Source organism: Medicago sativa, chromosome 8 (assembly GCF_051527215.1).
Source record: "Medicago sativa cultivar Bolivia chromosome 8, Bolivia_mono, whole genome shotgun sequence".
NCBI classification, from domain to species: domain Eukaryota; kingdom Viridiplantae; phylum Streptophyta; class Magnoliopsida; order Fabales; family Fabaceae; genus Medicago; species Medicago sativa.
This window is the reverse complement of record NC_140756.1, coordinates 30,453,464-30,470,886: the sequence shown is the minus strand read 5'-3', so window position 1 is coordinate 30,470,886 and position 17,423 is coordinate 30,453,464. Positions and strand designations below refer to the sequence as shown.

Sequence of the window (17,423 nt, the reverse complement as noted above, 5' to 3'; positions counted from 1 at the left end):
TGATTAGGTTCAGTGCAAGGATACAAGAAGGTCTATTTGGATGTTACATGTTACTTGAACAAGCACCAATACATTTGAAAATGAAAAGAAAAATATTGTGTTACGTTCAAATGTAGAGGCAAAGTATTGTTCCTTGGCTGCTACCTTTTTTGAGATTACTTGGTTGAGAAATATATTGAAAGGCTTGAAGGTGACTCACACAAAATCACATACATTGTTTTGTGGCAACCATGTTGCAAAGCATATTGCTTCAAATTTGATGTTTCATGAAAAAGCAAAGCTCATAGAAATTCATTGTCATTTCACTACTAAAAAAAGCGATATAGTGATGGAATTAGCTAGGGAAAAATCCTTCACTAATTACGACGAAATTAGATATGGCACATTGTATTTTCTTATCGAACTCAAATTAATGAACATTAGTGACGGAATGTGTGTCGGATAAATCTATCACGCATATTCCATCATAAATTCCATCACAAATATGATGAGAGTAAGTTTAGGAAAAGGTTTTGGGACGAAATGTTTTCCTCTCTAATTTTTCCGTAACAAATTCATCAATAAATATAAAATTAAAGGACAATGATACTTGGCACGAAAAGTATGTGGAGAAAATTTCAACTGAAAATCTATGGAGAAAATTTCTTGATTGTCATGATTACGCACAATTTATTTTAACTTCAGGGCTCAGGCGTGATTGTGCCGATTGAGTTTGCAACCGAGATAGAAATTGAAAATTGCTCTTTTCCCTTTTATTTTTGCTCATTTCCACCCCAAACTTTCAAAATTAATCCTAACACAAGTTAACTTACACCGGATATCGAGCGTGAGTTAACTTGCGCTGCCTATAAGCATATTTTCACAGAGACATGTATAACTACCATGAGGAATTATCAATGCATAATGATAGTAGAATGCGCAAGCACAAGTGCACAACTCTCTTTGTATTTGACAAGTATACCCCAGATACTCTCTTTATTGACTTGTCAGGGTCTGGATACTTCCAAAGAGTAAGAAAACATCAGTCAGTTACGACTTCATTTACATAGTGAATATTCTTAAAGAAGCATGTTTATTCTTGTTTAAAGAGTAAATTATATCATGTTATTTTCACGTTACTTTTCTGCACACATCAATAAAGATGGTTAAGAGCCAATTTTAAGCATTTTATCTGTACTAAAACACAAAAATCAAGGAGTTTAATCACTTTTAAAACAAGAATGCTCACCTTACTTCATCCATGTCTGGCTCAGTTCATTACAAGCCTACGGTGTGTATAGGACATCATTTACACACAGAAATCTCTCTTAGCAAAACTAAAGAAGAGAATTAAAACTTAAGGTTAGGCAGCGGGACTTAAGTCCGGTGGTTTTTTTTTTCTTTCTTTTTTCCGCTAGTTGTAGACAACACAAGTTAACTCACGCTCGGTATCCAGCGTAAGTTAACTTGCATTGGGGTTAATTTTGAAAGTTCTAAGTGAGAATGAGCAAAAATTAAAGGGGAAAAGAATATTTTTCATAGAAATTTGTAAATCTGCATAAAAGAATCCAAACGCATATCCCCTTGTTCTCAATCATAAATTATGTAAAATTAATAGACTTATTTGGTTTCAAACTTGAACAATGCATAAGAGCTAGCAAAAAGCTCCTCTCTTATTTTTGAATGATTTTTATTTTTTTAAAAATGTTTAGAATATATTTTTTTGAGGTAAAAAATGTTTAGAATATTATAAGAATCTCTAAAAAAAATAAATAGAATTTTTCATTAAAGCATGAATTAAATATGAACTTTTCTGTTTTCTGCGCTAAAAAATTTATATATAATTTTTCTAAAAAAAATTGATATTTAATTCATGTTTGTTAAAAAATTCTATAATTTTTTTGGGAGAAGTTGTTATAATATTCTACACAAATGGTGATAGAAAACTTTCGGGGGGACAAAAAGCCAAATAAATTATTTAGAGAGACTAAAACGAAAAGTTGATATATTTATAAAGATCAAAAACATATTTAACCTTAATTATTTAATAAATAATATTTTATTTACTAAAGGGGTGATCAACGCCGGTGAACGTCCAGGCACGATACCCATCAGTGGCGGTTCAGAGCGGAGCGCTGACAACCCCATGGCGGAGCTCCGATGGATTGCGGCAGAGCCCATCGGTGATCGGTGTTGATTGTTAACAGGGTTCTTCAACATCTGTCAGAGGGTTCTTCAATGGTGTTGATCCATTTAATTTTGTTATTATATTAATTTTATAAATGAAATGTTCATATTTTATCAAATATATGTGTATTATTATTTGGCCCCGTAAATATAGCTTAGTTGACACAGACAATACATTGTTAAAACACCCCATTTATTCGCCTAAAATGTGAATTACTTGATCAAACAAAGTGTATATTATCATTTGAGCTCATCCTTGGATCTCCTAATAAGATGGATGTATTAGATCCATTCATTTTTTTTTTTGGTACAAATCCATTCATATTTTAAAATGGGGTCCTGCTAACCGGTGCCCCCGGGGCACTGGTTAAGCATACCATAAACGAAAATTATTACCATAAACGGAAATTGTTTTTGACTTTATTATAAATTAATTACACAATTTCAATGTATTAACTAATATATAATTTCCTTTTTCATATCTTTAACCAGTGCCCCGGGGGCACCGGTTAGCATTTCCCTTTAAAATGAGTAGATAATCAACTAAAAGTTTTTTTGTTTGGTGGATACATTCAATGGATGGTGGATTGATAAATCAAATTACCGTTATACTCTATATGTGTATGAGTGGGCCACTAAACTTATCATCTATAAATAAATGTAAATCAACTTTTTCGTAAAGGCAAATTTTATGGTACACCTAATATATTTGAGTGTACCGGTACACTCACTCTTTAAATTAATAATTAAATGAGTTGTTTTTTGAAGAAAAATATTGTTTTTTTATCACTTATAATTATAATAACTAAATCTTATTCATCAAAAGTGTCAACGAAATAAAATTAATTTTTTTTTGAATTTTTATCACTCATGATTGAGAACATTGATTATTTTTTAAGATAATATGCAAAAAAATTACTATGATTCTTATAAACAATGAAATGATGTTTTTTCTTACGAAATGATGTTCTATTGAAAAATAGTTATTTCTTACATGAAAAATGATCGTTAATTTATAAAATTAGGAAGCGAGAGTACCGGTACACCTCACTTTATAAGTGTACCGCAGAAGTTCCCTTTTGTAAATCATTTCTACAATCAAATTTTATACCATGGTAGTTACCGCTTATTTCATCTGTCTTATTTTAACCGTCTCATCCATCTTATTTTAATCGTCATTTTAAGATTGTGTGTGGTTTTTAAGAAAATGATTAGTTGTATTGATTTTAATAATAAAATTAATATCATTTACTAAAACACTTTTATTAATTGTATATCCCAGAGTAGATAAGTTGGGTGAAATCGACAAGTCACATTTAAAAGATTTTCTAGTCTCGTTTAAGTGTCTCACAAGTCACAATTTCTCACAGGGATATATTTGTAGATATATTCAAAAGTTACCACCATTAATAACTTTATTGACTTGGAGTAAGAAAAAAAAACTTTATTGACTATATGGTGGTTTTTTTCTTCTTATGGTAAACATATTTAAAAAGTTACTCCCTCCGTCCCGTTTTATCTGAGTCAGTTTGGTTTTTCACACAGATTAAGAAAAATGTATAAATAAAGGAGAAAGTAGAATATATTGTATTGGGAATGATAAAAGTAGTATTAATTAGAGTTATATTGTATTGAGAATGATGAAAGTTGTATTGAAAATTGAAATGACTCAATTATTTTGGGACATTTTTTTTAAAAAATGGGTCAGATATTCCGGGACGAAGGGAGTACATCACATCTAAAGATTGTGAACAAAGTGGTGCAGATCCTTCATACTTCTATAACATACAAGAGTCATATGAATAGTATATCACATCATGACACCTACTATTGTTTATTATTGCCTCTCTACCAAAAGATAAGGGAACACTACTTATTCTTAATCTTTCAGAAAGTGTAATCAGTTAAAAAAACACCAATGCTATTAGGCAACACTGCAAATTTGTGTTTTTGGCCCCCCCTCTTCCCTTAAAAGCCATATATTTCAATCTTAGTAAATCAAATTTCTGATATTGAAAAAAGGCTACAAAGGGCACAATGTCCCGACCAAAGTCTAATAATTTCCTATCCTTGAGTCAATGAATTTTAGACACATTATTTTCTCTTATAGGCACAACAGAAGGTCTAGAAAGTTTTCAATTTCTTGTTGCACTGCTTTTCACTCGTAAGAAGATTCCATTTTTGTCAAAGACCAAAGCTTGTTTTAAATTTCATTATCATATTTATTCATATGTATGTATATCACAAAAATTCTATACCACAAATGTATATCACATTTAGTCAAAAATGTATATCACAAAAACTGTTGAAAATTTGAACTTGGATAGACACCATTATGTGAAAAATGGACCCTATTCAGATTTTGCTTCAGGTGGTTACTTACTACCACTTAATTTCCCTATAGTCTTTCATTGGTAGTGTTGTGTAAGTGGGGTTGTCAAGTTGAGCTAGAAGAAGTGTGTGTGGTTGCTTCTAGAGAGTACTAATTAGCGGGCCGATCTAAGGGAACAAGAGTTTTAGGCTTCAAAATTTTGGATAAAAAAGGTCTTAAAATTTAATTTTGTTATAAATATAAAAAGTGGTGTGTTATTTGAACAACCATTTGTGTGGCAACTTTTACGACAACCATAAATTTATAAAGAAAATTAGATATTGATATAAAAATCAAAACAACAAAGAGAAAAAGTAAAAATATAATATGAATATGAGAGAGAAACTTTTCATAAAAGTTGTCATAAATGGTTTTACAAATATCATTTCTCATATAAAAAAATGAATTATAAATATTTCCATAGCTTAATTGGTAATTCAAAAGGCCTAAAATACTTTTGCTCATGAGTACAAATCTTGAACTCCACATAATTTATTACTTTTAATGTTTTTCATTAGTATTTTGTTAAAAAAGTATATTTGAAAAGGCCTGGTTAATTTTTTTTATTTAGGCCTTTTAATATATTGAATCAGTTATGCTAACTTAGTTGGTAGGAACAAACATTGTTATATGCAGGAGTTGGGGTTCGATTATTGGACACCCCACTTATTCATCTTAAAAAAAAGGTGAATTCTAACCACCAGACTATTTGACAAAAAAATTTACAAAAGAATTTCATAGTTCAATTGGTAATTTAATCGATTCAACTGCATTTGAATTGGATGACGTATAAATTAAATAAATATGGTTGAACCAATTGCAGTTAAAATATTGTTCAACAATTTATTCTGATTCAATTCGTTTAAACCAGATGACAAAGTAACCGAGATCAAACCAATGTGAACCACCATTTTCCCAATTCAACTAGTTGAATTGTTTAGTTCGGTCCGATTTTTAAAACACTATCTTGAGTGTTAGGAGGAATCACCATGTTTTTGGTCATATCATTATATGTAAAATGTAGCAGTCGGCAAAGCCTTTAAATAACATGTTGCAAGATAAGGTACATCCATATAGTCATCTATCTCTGTCTCCCTCTATGATGCTTCATTGAGTATATGAGGAAATTTGGCAGTAAATTATTATTATAGTGTTTATTGTGTGTGGTGTGTAATAGATGGATAATTGGATATGGTATAGTCGGCATAACCTGTGAAAGATGGAGAAAGAGTTACATGCATGTATCAGCAGGAAAAAGTAATAAAAAAATATATAAAAAATGATCAAAGAATAATGCACTATGACTTTCACGGTAGCAAATGGGAGAAAACTTTTTATGCATTGACTATGGTTGCTCTATTTCCATAAAGTAAAAGATGTTTCATCATCACTTGAAGACCCTTTATCATGAAAATGACACAATATATTAAAAGGATACGAAGAATATACATTTTTGTTGTAAATATATTATTTTTATCCGTATAGTCAACCGATAAATTCACACCTTTTAAATGTGAAAACATGGTAAATTTTGAATTTGAACTCAGTTTTTTTTATTTTATTTTAAGAAAAGACGATTTGTAGTATTTCTTAAATAATAAGATAGTCTATACAATGAAGTAAATTAGAATAAATGGTGGGTAATCTCTGTAAAGTTGTGAGCTACCTCATTTGTTTGTCGTCGATTAAACTCAACCTTTGAGTTTGTGAAATAAGAGTTAAAAAGTCTTTTGTTGTTATGGATTTTGAACAATGCCTCTCAAGTTCGGATGCTTACAAAGTATGAAAGAATAATTGGATATGCTAATGTGTGTTCAAGTATATATGCAGAACCATATAATCAAATTCTGACTCTCTAAGTGAAGTTTTGATTCTGAAATATCAAGACTCTGAACGCATAGGAAAACATCTGAAGTAAAAGAGAAGTTTGTATGACTTGGAACAAGATCTGAAGAAAGGTCAACCATAAAGTCAACATTTTGTTTTGAAAAGGCTTTTCTCTCAAAAGCTTCTCATAGAATGAAGACTCTGAAGGATACAAGCATCTAAAGATGACGTCAGCAACTGAAAACTCTGACTCAGTTTGTTGTCTTCTAAAGGAAGGTCTCTTTCAAATTCTGAGTAGTACAATTTGTCGTCTTCTGACCATGTACTGATACAAACAAGAAAACTCAAGGACAAAGAGAATGACATACCATTCTATTAGAAGATAAGGTTTTTCGAATGACTACTCAACGACATTATCCAATTGAGGAAAAGTTTCAACGTCTATGATTAAGCTTCTCAAGGAAGTATTTATTGCGCTGACACTTCTTCAACAACGGCTTTCTCATTCTCTCTTGTATGAGGACCTCAACAGTTGAAAAAAAATAATACTTCAATCTTTTTAGGGTTAATTAAATAAATGGTCCCTATAAATATTCAGAATTTTGTTTTTGGTCCCTATAAAATAAAATCACACTTTTTAGTCCTTGTGACATTTTCCTTAAGCATTTTAGGGACCAAAAATGTTGACAGAAATTTTTGACAGGGACTAAAAATGATGATGGAAAAATTTTATAAGGACTAAAAATGCTGACAGAAATTTTTATAGGAACTAAAAAGTGTGGTTTTATTTTGTAAGGACTAAAAACAAAATTCTGGATATTTATAGGGGTCATTTACTTAATTAACCCATCTTTTTATAAGCACCCCTACTCTGTCAAATTATATAGAGCATAAACACTTAGAAAATTCTTATAAAATTTCAATATTAGAATTTCTTAAGTGCTTCGAAGTCAATTGCACTTTAAGTTTCTTATACCTCTGATTTTATATTAAGTATAGACACAACCTTATTTATTTGTTAAACTCTGATTGTATAAGCCTCTTACTTGTGTGTTTGAGCAAACGAAATCTCTTACCGTGTGTTTGAGAAAATTGTAATCTTGTGTGATTATGTTGAAAAATCCCTTGAAAGTGCAAGAGGACTGGACTAACGTCAGATTATGAGGGAAACCAGAATATTTGCTTGTGTCGTCTCTCTCTCTCTCTCTCTCTCTCTCTCTCTCTCTCCCCCTCTGTGAGTGTGTGTGTACTCTGTTTCAAACTCTGATATAACTCAGCTTCTAATCAGACTATGAATTATCTTTGATAAACACCTAGAAAAGTTTAAGAAAAATTCAATACAATTCAACCTCCCTTCTTGTGTTTTTCTCACCTTCATCGACAAGCGATGGTCATCTCACCAAATTCAGTAATATTAGAACGATGATGATTAAAAGCATATTTAATGAGCTTTGAGTATGAAACGAATTCAACATTGTCAAATATCAAGTCGCTTAGCCACTCCAGTGCATAATAGAGATCCAAGGCTTCACCCACATTAACGACACATATAATCAAAATTGAAATTGTTTTAGCAAGAACAAAAGTGCCATCATCATAACAAATACACATACCTATACCTGCCATATTCAATTGTTCCGAAAAAGAAGCATCAACATTGCATTTGACCTGAACATGTTGTGGTCGCTGCCAACAAACTGGGTGCATACCTGATTGAACTTGTTGCTCGTGAATACTAGCAGAACTCGAGCTAGTAGTACCAGTCGAAATTGTGGAAGTTGAAGTCATGACAGAGAGAAAGAGAGAAAGGGAGCCACAAAGCAATTATACTGGCTCTTCTCCCAAACTGAGAGTAGTTCAATCTCTTGCACTTCCAGCAAATTTTAACTATAATTACTAAAGGTTACAAATGGTCAATCACAACTGAAATAGACTTCTCACAATCTAACATAAGAGAAATGAAAGATTGTTTGGTTTTACACTTGATAAAATATCAGAGGTGCAAGAAATTACAAAACATATTAGACTCTAAGACTTAAAAATTTCAAAGATATACAGTTTGTAAGAAATTCTAAGTTCAAATGCGCTTTGATTTTGACAGAGTAAGAGAACTTTCAAAATATACTGAGTCTTATTTTCTTCTTCAAGTCTTTAGCTCATTATACAGGGAATGATATGAAAGACATTGGAGAGGTGTCAGTGCATAATTTAGAGACTTTGAGAAGCTTGATCATAGACATTGGAATGTTCCTTGATTTGGATAATGTCGTTGAAAAGACATTTGAAATTCCTTTGTTTCAAATGGAATTATTTGTTTCATTTCTTTTGTCCTAGAATTTGACTTGACACTTGATTCTGAAGAAGACAAATTGTACTTGGTCCGATGCTGAAAGTGACATTTCTTTAGAAGAAGACAGAGTTGATGTGTCTTTTGAGTCTGATGCTTCCAAAGTCTGATGTCTTCAGATGTTGATGCTTCAATGTCTAATCTTCAGCAATCTTTGAGTGCAATTCTTCTTATGATCAAAAGTTGACTTTTGGATGACATTTCTTTAAGTCTTTAGCTTCTCTTATGTTTCAGATGCTCTCATATATGTTCAAAGCTGAGTAAATTTTAATCTATAGTCCTGCACACTTGGACATATATTAGCATATCCATTTATTCTTCAATACTTTGTTATCATCAAAACTTTAGAGACATTGTACAAATCCAATTTTGTTTCAACACAGGATGCATGGATACAAGGAGATTTATAATTGGTTTATGCTTCTTCCTTGTTTCTTCTTTAATATCATGGCGCACCAAAAAGCAAAGTACTCTATCCAATTCCTATAGTGAAGCAGAATATAAACCACTATCAAATGCAGTATGTGAAATACAATGGCTGACTTACTCGATGAATGATTTCAAATTAAAACCCACCAAAGTCCTAGTTCTATATTGTGATAATCAAAGTGCATTACACATTGTAGCCAATTCATGAGAGAACAAAACATCTTGAAATAAATTTCCACTTTGTACGTGACAAAATTCAAGATGCAACTATGAGGCTTCTTTTTGTTTCAAGTGCAAGAACACACAACAAACTTTCTCAATAAACCTCTTCATCTTAAACCATCCTTTGCTTTACTATTCAAACTTGACATTGTAGATATATACCAACACCAACTTGTGGGGGACTTTTAAGAAAGGAAGAAGAAGATAAATCGTTTGAAGAACAAGCTATCTCACCTAGCTCCAACAAACTTGTCACATCATCTTTGACAACTATCAACAAACCATTGACAACTGTCAGTGACAGTTACAAGTAGTTAGAAAGCTAGAATCTTGTATAGAAGATCACAATAGTTATCCTAGTCGATAACTTGTCTATAAATAATGATCATCATAATAATGATCATCATCATAGTAACAAACAATTCATTGAGAAATAATAAGATTCTTCACACAATGCTCTTTATTTTGAGAAATGCTAGCAACACTCTCTTTTTTTAACACTAACTATAACATTCATTCTCTTATTTGGTGAAACCTATGTAGGATGAACATTTTGAAATATGACCTACATAATGTGGTGAGACCCACATGGGTTTCACCCAATAAAAAAGTGAACGAGTAAGTATTGAGAAAAGAGTGTTGCTAACTCCTTCTCTATTTTTGTTTTGTTTGGAGTTCTCAATTTACTTTCTTAATACGCGTCAAGCCATACATGTTAACACCACTACATTATCCAAAATACTCCCTCCGATCACTATTATAAGCAAAAATCAACTTTTTAGGTTCATTGATTAAATGATGTATTTGGTCAATAATATAAAGCAAATACATCATTTAATGAATGAACCTAAAATGTTGATTTTTGCTTATAATAGTGACCGGAGGGAGTATTGACGTGTTATTTTATTTAAAGATTTTTGTGACAAGTTTTATTTCCAACTTAAATGACATTTATTGTACCAAAAAAAACTTAAATGACATTTAATTTCCACGTTTTTCAATACCTCTTTAATAATGGAGTTCCTTGCTTTCAAAGTCAACTAAATCTTTAATAACGAACAATTTTATAAGCACATTTTTTGGGGTCAGATAAGCACATCTTAGATATGATAAAAAGTGTTATCGTCAGTTGATATGAACAATGCATAATATATGCAAGGTCTGGGGTTCAAACTCCAACCACCACAAAAAAAGATATGATAAAAAGTTGATGTTATAAAAAGTTGAAATATTACTACCTCTGTTCCTTTTTAATTGTCACATTTTGACATTTTACACAAACCAAGACATTCAATAAATATTGTTACTTTTGATACAATAATTTCTATTTTTACTATAATAACCTTATTTATTTAATATCTCATTACATATATTTCTCTCTCCACAATAATAAATAAGGGTAATATTAGTAAAATAACATTTAATGTTGCATTGAACTATGTAAAGTGACACTTAAATAGGAACAAAAAAATTCTCCAAAAGTGACACTTAAAAAGGAACGGAGGGAGTATAATTTGGGTGCAGGTTTGAACCACTCTACATGCGATGGGTTAGACTCGAACTCGGTCCTAACTTAGACCGAATCAATTATTTATATAAAATCCGACAATTAATCCACTGAAACTCAATGTGATATGAGTTCAATAAGGATGGAACAATACAAATAATTGTTAATCAGGTTCATCGTCAGATACATATATAAATAATAGGACCAACTCGGTTATATCTGAATCCGACGTTGAATCTGATTGACCTCTTTGGATTTATTTTGGTTTGATTCCATACCCGACTTTGTTAGTGAGGAGTACAATAGGAACAGGTTGGGAATACCCAACTTTAGATATGTAACCTTTTAAAAAGGTTTGGTTTGGCCCCCCTTTTCTTCTTTGGATTTCTTTTTCGCTTTAATGAAATGACCCGATGCTCCTTGCATCTTTTCAACAAAAAAAAAAAAAAGGATTGAACCCAATTATTTTGATTATTATAAAAAAATTTAGAAAAAAATATGAATTTTTAAGAGCTACTTTTTATTAAAGAAAGAGCTAAAAATTTAAAATTTCATATTTAATTCATCTTTTGTTAAAATAATCATTTTTTTTTTTTTGCAAATTAGATGTCTCTAATGTATTAACTTTTAAACATAACTACAAAATGAATTCAAAATTTTAAACGATACACATGATTTGATGTAAAAATCGAGACCAAAAATAATAAAAGAAAAAACTTGAAGGACCAAAGCTTGTTCGAAATTTAGAAAGAGATTAAAAGCGAAATTTGAGATACTTATAAGGGTTAAAAAACTTACTTAAACCATATTTTTCTAAATAAAATTTGAGATATTTATAAGGACAAAAAACTTACTTAACCCAACTATTTTTTCTATTCAACTAACGGAAAGACGGACAGTCCGTCTTTTCACTCATTTTATTGCATTAACGCGTGAAAATTATGAACGGTATTTTATATGAAATTTTGATTATGATTAAAATTATAAATATAGATACTTATGACTTTTAAATTGTAACAAACCCATCAAATCTTATTTATATTTTTCAATAACAACAATAATATAAAAAATATAATATACATTCATATATTTTTTAATAAGATGAGCAATATAACATTATATATATATATTTTGACAAGAACATTATTATATATATATATATATATTTATTTATTTAAGGTATAATCTACTTACTATATGTTAAATATTAATCCCTATAATTTTACCAATTTGCCCCTAGAAGGGGCATTTTTGTAATTTCAAAATTAGTAGAATTTGGTTTTGCCACCTCACCTTTTTATGGGTGCATTTTACCATTTTGCCCCTCACCAATTTTTTATAATTATTTTATAATTTTTATATTTTTTAATAACTTTTAACTATTTTCCAATTTTTTACGCTTTTAACTATTTTTTAATTTTTTCTCCCAAATTCTGTTGCTTCTACATTGCCGTTGTAGGAGATTAAGGTATTGTTTGACCCGGCTTTTTTACAACTTCTCTACATTTTTAAGGAGAAGTTAGGTCAAACACAATATAAATTAAGTACTTACTAAAAAAGGTAATTTTTTTGAATGCATAAAATTGAATGGAATGAGCTTTGGCCAAAAGTTGTTGAATGTTACTTTAAAAAACTAATTCTCGACAATTTATTTCACAAGCACCTCTTTTCAACTCGCGCTGGGAACCTTTTCTTTTATTTTTTAATATTATATTTCAATATTATTTTTTCTTCCATTTAACTTTATTTTATTTTATTTTTTTGAACCGTTCCATTTAATTTTATTATCTTTTTTTCAAAGGAATTTTATTATCTTTTTATCACATATATATTTAATTTCAATATCGTTTAATCATCACAACCTTACAAATATTTTTATTCACGTTGTCATTTAATGATACCAAATATTTTTATTTCCTTTCTTCAACCTCACAAATATACACACACACATTAATGTTTAGTGTAATCTGTTATGTCCGTCTGTCTGTTTTTTTTGTTACGCTAATGCATATAATTGTTTTTAGTGTTGCTTGGTTGAGTGATACCTCACCGATTTTTTTTAACTGTTTTCCAATTTTTATATTTTTAAAAACTTTTAACCATTTTCCAATTTTTTCTCCCAAATTCAGTTGCTTTTACACTGCCGTTGTGAGAGATTAAGATACCGTTTAACCCGATTTTTTTTTTCAACTTCTCTACATTTTTAAGGAGAAGTTAGGCCAAATACAATATCAATTAAGTACTTACTAAAAAATGTACTCTTTTTAATGCATAAAATTGAATGGAATGAGCTTTGGCCAAAAGTTTTTGAATGCTACTTCAAAAAACTACTTCTCGGCAATTTATTTCACAAGCGTCTCTCTTCAATTCACGTTGGGAACCTTTTCTTTTATTTTTTAATATTATATTACAATATGTGTGTTTCTTCCATTTATTTTTTTTGGAACCGTCCATTTAATTTTTTTTTTAAGGAGGTTCCATTTAATTTTATTATCTTTTTATCACATATATATTTAATTTCAATATAGTTTAATCATCACAACCTCACATATATTTTTATTCACGCTGTCATTTAATGATACCAAATATTTTTATTTTCTTTTTTCAACCTCGCAAATATACACACACACATTAGTGTTTAGAGTAATACTTTATGTGTGTCTGTTTTTTTTGTTACGCTAATGCGTATAATTTTTTTTGGTGTTGCATAATATGTATGGTTATTTTTATAAAATTTTGATTTTAATTAAAAGTAAAATTGTAGATGTCTTTTCTTCAAAAAAGGTCTAGATGCCAAAAAAATTATACTTATATATATATATATATATATATATATATATATATATATATATATATATATATATATATATTTGCACCTTTATATTGTAATTAACAAACTATGCATATCTTTTTCTTATTCAAAAAAACTAAACATATATGTTTCCATGACACCAACAATGTAACAAATATAATATCATATAATATAAATTCTTATCTTTTTGAAAGACACCAAAAATATGGTATTCTTATAACGAAATTAGTTATAGAGTATAATTGAAATATAAAAAACCAACTATTTTGATATTATTTATGTTATTATTTCAGACTCCTATTCAAATATTTAACAAGTGTCCTCGTGAGCTTGGCTCAGTTGATAGGAACAATGCATAATATATGCAAGGTCCGGGGTTCAAACTCCGGTCACCACAAAAAAAAAATTATTTATATGATGATACAGATTTGTATTCATGTTACACAAAATAAACGTTATTGCGTAAATATAGTATTTGTAAAAAAAAAAAACTTTTATTTTTTAACATTTTTAGGCTTCACAAAATATTTTAAACATTTTTTTATTTATTATGTTAATTCATAATAAATTCAAAGTTTTGTCCTCGTGAGTTTAACTCAGATGATAGGAACAATTCATAAATATATGCCAAGTCCGGGGTTCGAACCCCGGACACCATAAAAAACATATTCAAAGTTTGTACAATATTTTGCAAACAACATTTAACTTAAAAATAGCTTTAAAACTAAAAAAACAAAGAAAACAAACAACTTTAGCTTCTTTCTTAAAGGTCTTTATTTTAACTTTGTTTTGAAGTAACTTTTAGACCGTAAAAAACCTTGGCCAAACGGTATCTAAGTTCAGCTGGGAACACTGTTTCACTTTCTTCTTCATAAGAGGCCATTTTCTTCCTTTTTTCATGGTTCTGAGACCATGCATGACTTGAGTTGACTGATTTTTATGGCTTGAGGGGTTCATTTTTCAACATTGTTTTAGTTTTTGCTTCATCATAGGTGGTTTTCTTCCTTTTTTCACGATTATGCATTTTAAGGTTTTTTTTTTGTTTTTTTTTTCAATTGTTAGTGAATTATGTATCAGAAATTATTATGTTGCATGATTGCAGAAAAATCTTCCTTTGTAATGTGGAGTATAATAGAGGTCATGATGATTGAATTTTAGCTCATGGTAAGGTTTTGAAACAATTATTATTTTAGGTTCTGGTACTGTAGTTGAATTTTTTTCGATTCATGTGAGTTATTTTAGTTTTTGTGAGTAATCCTAAAGTTGTAACAGTTTTTATATTTGGTTTATTCTTTCCTATATCATTGAGCCGTACGAAAGTTGATTGGTGTAAATTTGTTTTGATCATATCAGTGAGGTCCAGAAGGTTGATGATACCGAAATTTGTGCATTTAAGATCAGGTTGATTTGATGATACAAAATTGATCACATAGAAATATGTTAGATTCTTTCGATATCAGAATGAACAAAGGAAATAAAATGAAATGATGTATTATTGTATTTCTATATAGGACTTTAAATGTCAAGAGATTATGACTACATTAAGGATCTCAAAAATGATTTGGACATTTAGAAAATAGGATTTGGAGTGCTGGATTCTTGGATTGTGACTGGTAGTAATGAGAATCAACATATGAAGCTCATTATTTGTGATGCAAAGGTTAGATGAGTTAGTTAAGATTTGTTGTAATTTCTTTTATGATTTATCAATGTTACTTATTAGTGTACATTTTGATTTATTTATATTTTTTGGTTTCTTTCTCGGATTTAGGGTGATCGAGTTCATATAATAACTCGATATAGAGAATTGGAGCATTGGAAGGCTTTGATCGAGGAAAACAAGACTTATAGTTTGTATAATTGTCATGTGTTTGATAATGACATTGCATTTAATCCCTTTAAGGTTGTTTTTGGTTCTGGTACAAAGGTGCAGAAGTATGACAAGTTGACTGAATTTCGCTTTAAGTCATTTAAGAAAATTCAAGATGGAAAATTCAAAACTGCCGTTTTATATGGTATAGTTATGTGCTTTAATTTATTTCTGTGTTTTCTCCGATTATAATGTTCTTATAGATGTAATTTTTAAAATAAAAAAAAAATCATCGGGCTTCTTCATGAGATTGTCAAGACAACGCCAATTGGGACTGGAAAGAAACCGTGTACGAACATTGTGTTGAAAGATAAAAGGTATTATTTTCTAATTTTTCAGCATCAGATGATAGGATTTTATATAAGTTTGATAATAATCTGAAAGATGTCTTTCCTTATGTAGTGGGAATATAGTTGATGTAACACTATGAGAAAAATACTTCGTAGCTTTATCATTTACCATCTATTTACCTTGAGTTCTTTGCTACCATTTTGTAGTCAATGGCAACCCAAATATATGTAACAATTGGTCAGGTTCGAGGCTGCTCATCAACCTACATCATCCGGTTGTTGAGAAGTTTAAGACTTATTAAATTTGCATTATGATTTCACAATACAGTGTTAGAGTAACTTATTATTTCACAATCTGATTTGATTGTTTTTTGACCATGTTTCTTGAATTATTGTCGTGACCTTAATACTTCTCAAGCTCAGAGTTAAAGCTTCAGTCAGAATTTAAGTCAGAGTTCGGCTTCTTCTCAATGTACTTCGTACAGCGATTTTTCCAATCTGTCTCAGGTTAGGCCAATTGCTGAATTTATAAACTTAGTCAAGGTCTGCTTTTTTTATGCACAAACATGCTTTAAGTTTTTTTACGCATAAATTAAAAATATGTATTGCATTATTCTTTATTTCATATGCATAATTTGTGTTAGGATACATTCTGCATCACTATTTGGAAAACAACTAAATTCAATCCTAACCAGTTTGAATGGTATTATGAGAGTTGCACCAAATGTTTGACGACATCAATGTCAACTGGTGCTAGCTATAGATGCACATGCGGGAGTGATGCTTAATTTCCATTTGTTTCAACAATGTTAATTGGTCAACGGGGTACATATAATGCACATGCATGCATTTATCTAGACTTTATATGAAGATAATAGGAAGATAAATTAGAAGTCATGGTACATTTTCTTTAGCTTAAAATCAGTTATGCTACCTTTATTTTATAAATTATATGTAACTATATCCGCATACATCTTATCCATGTTAATATGCATTAGACTAATATTGCAATTATTTCCATGTTTAACATTTCCCAAATGAGGTGTCAAGAACAATTCTGAAAGGAAAGCGCAAAACAATCACTCTTATTGATGACCAGACACAGAGAAAGTATAAATGTCGCCTCATTACAGCCAAAAGAGCAAGCTATGAAAATACTTGGGTGGACAATGGTTCAATTTCTGCAGTGAACGTGTGATGGAAGAAGGTAGTAAGCTCATCTTTAATTATTTTTATTATTTTAATGAGATGTTTGGTTTTAATTGGTTGGATGTAAGAATGATCTTTTAGGTAAGAGTTCATGTAAGAATTTCTCTTCTTTGTTATGCTTCCCCTCTTGTGTTCTGTTATTCCTCTTTTTTATTTTCTTTTTATTTTTGAACTCCATATAATTTTTAAATTGTTTAAGGATGACTCATTTCTAGGATTTTGGTGGTCTAGGGCGAACCTATAATTTGGGTCATAACTAATAAAAATATATAAACATCAAACTTGAGACAAAAAACTAATCAATTTTTTTTAGGGCCTAATAGACCCTTAAAAAAAATTTGAGACCCAAATTTCGTACTTATTTATTGGGGCC

General features: G+C 29.9%; 1 long non-coding RNA gene across 1 annotated transcript; it reads left to right on the top strand.

Moving 5' to 3' along the window:
- The first annotated feature begins 14,523 nt into the window (after nucleotides 1-14,523).
- Nucleotides 14,524-15,715, top strand: LOC146898307 (uncharacterized). Its single transcript, XR_015023723.1, has 2 exons — nucleotides 14,524-15,341; nucleotides 15,453-15,715. It is a non-coding gene; the product is annotated as an uncharacterized LOC146898307 (long non-coding RNA).
- The last annotated feature ends 1,708 nt before the right edge of the window (nucleotides 15,716-17,423 follow it).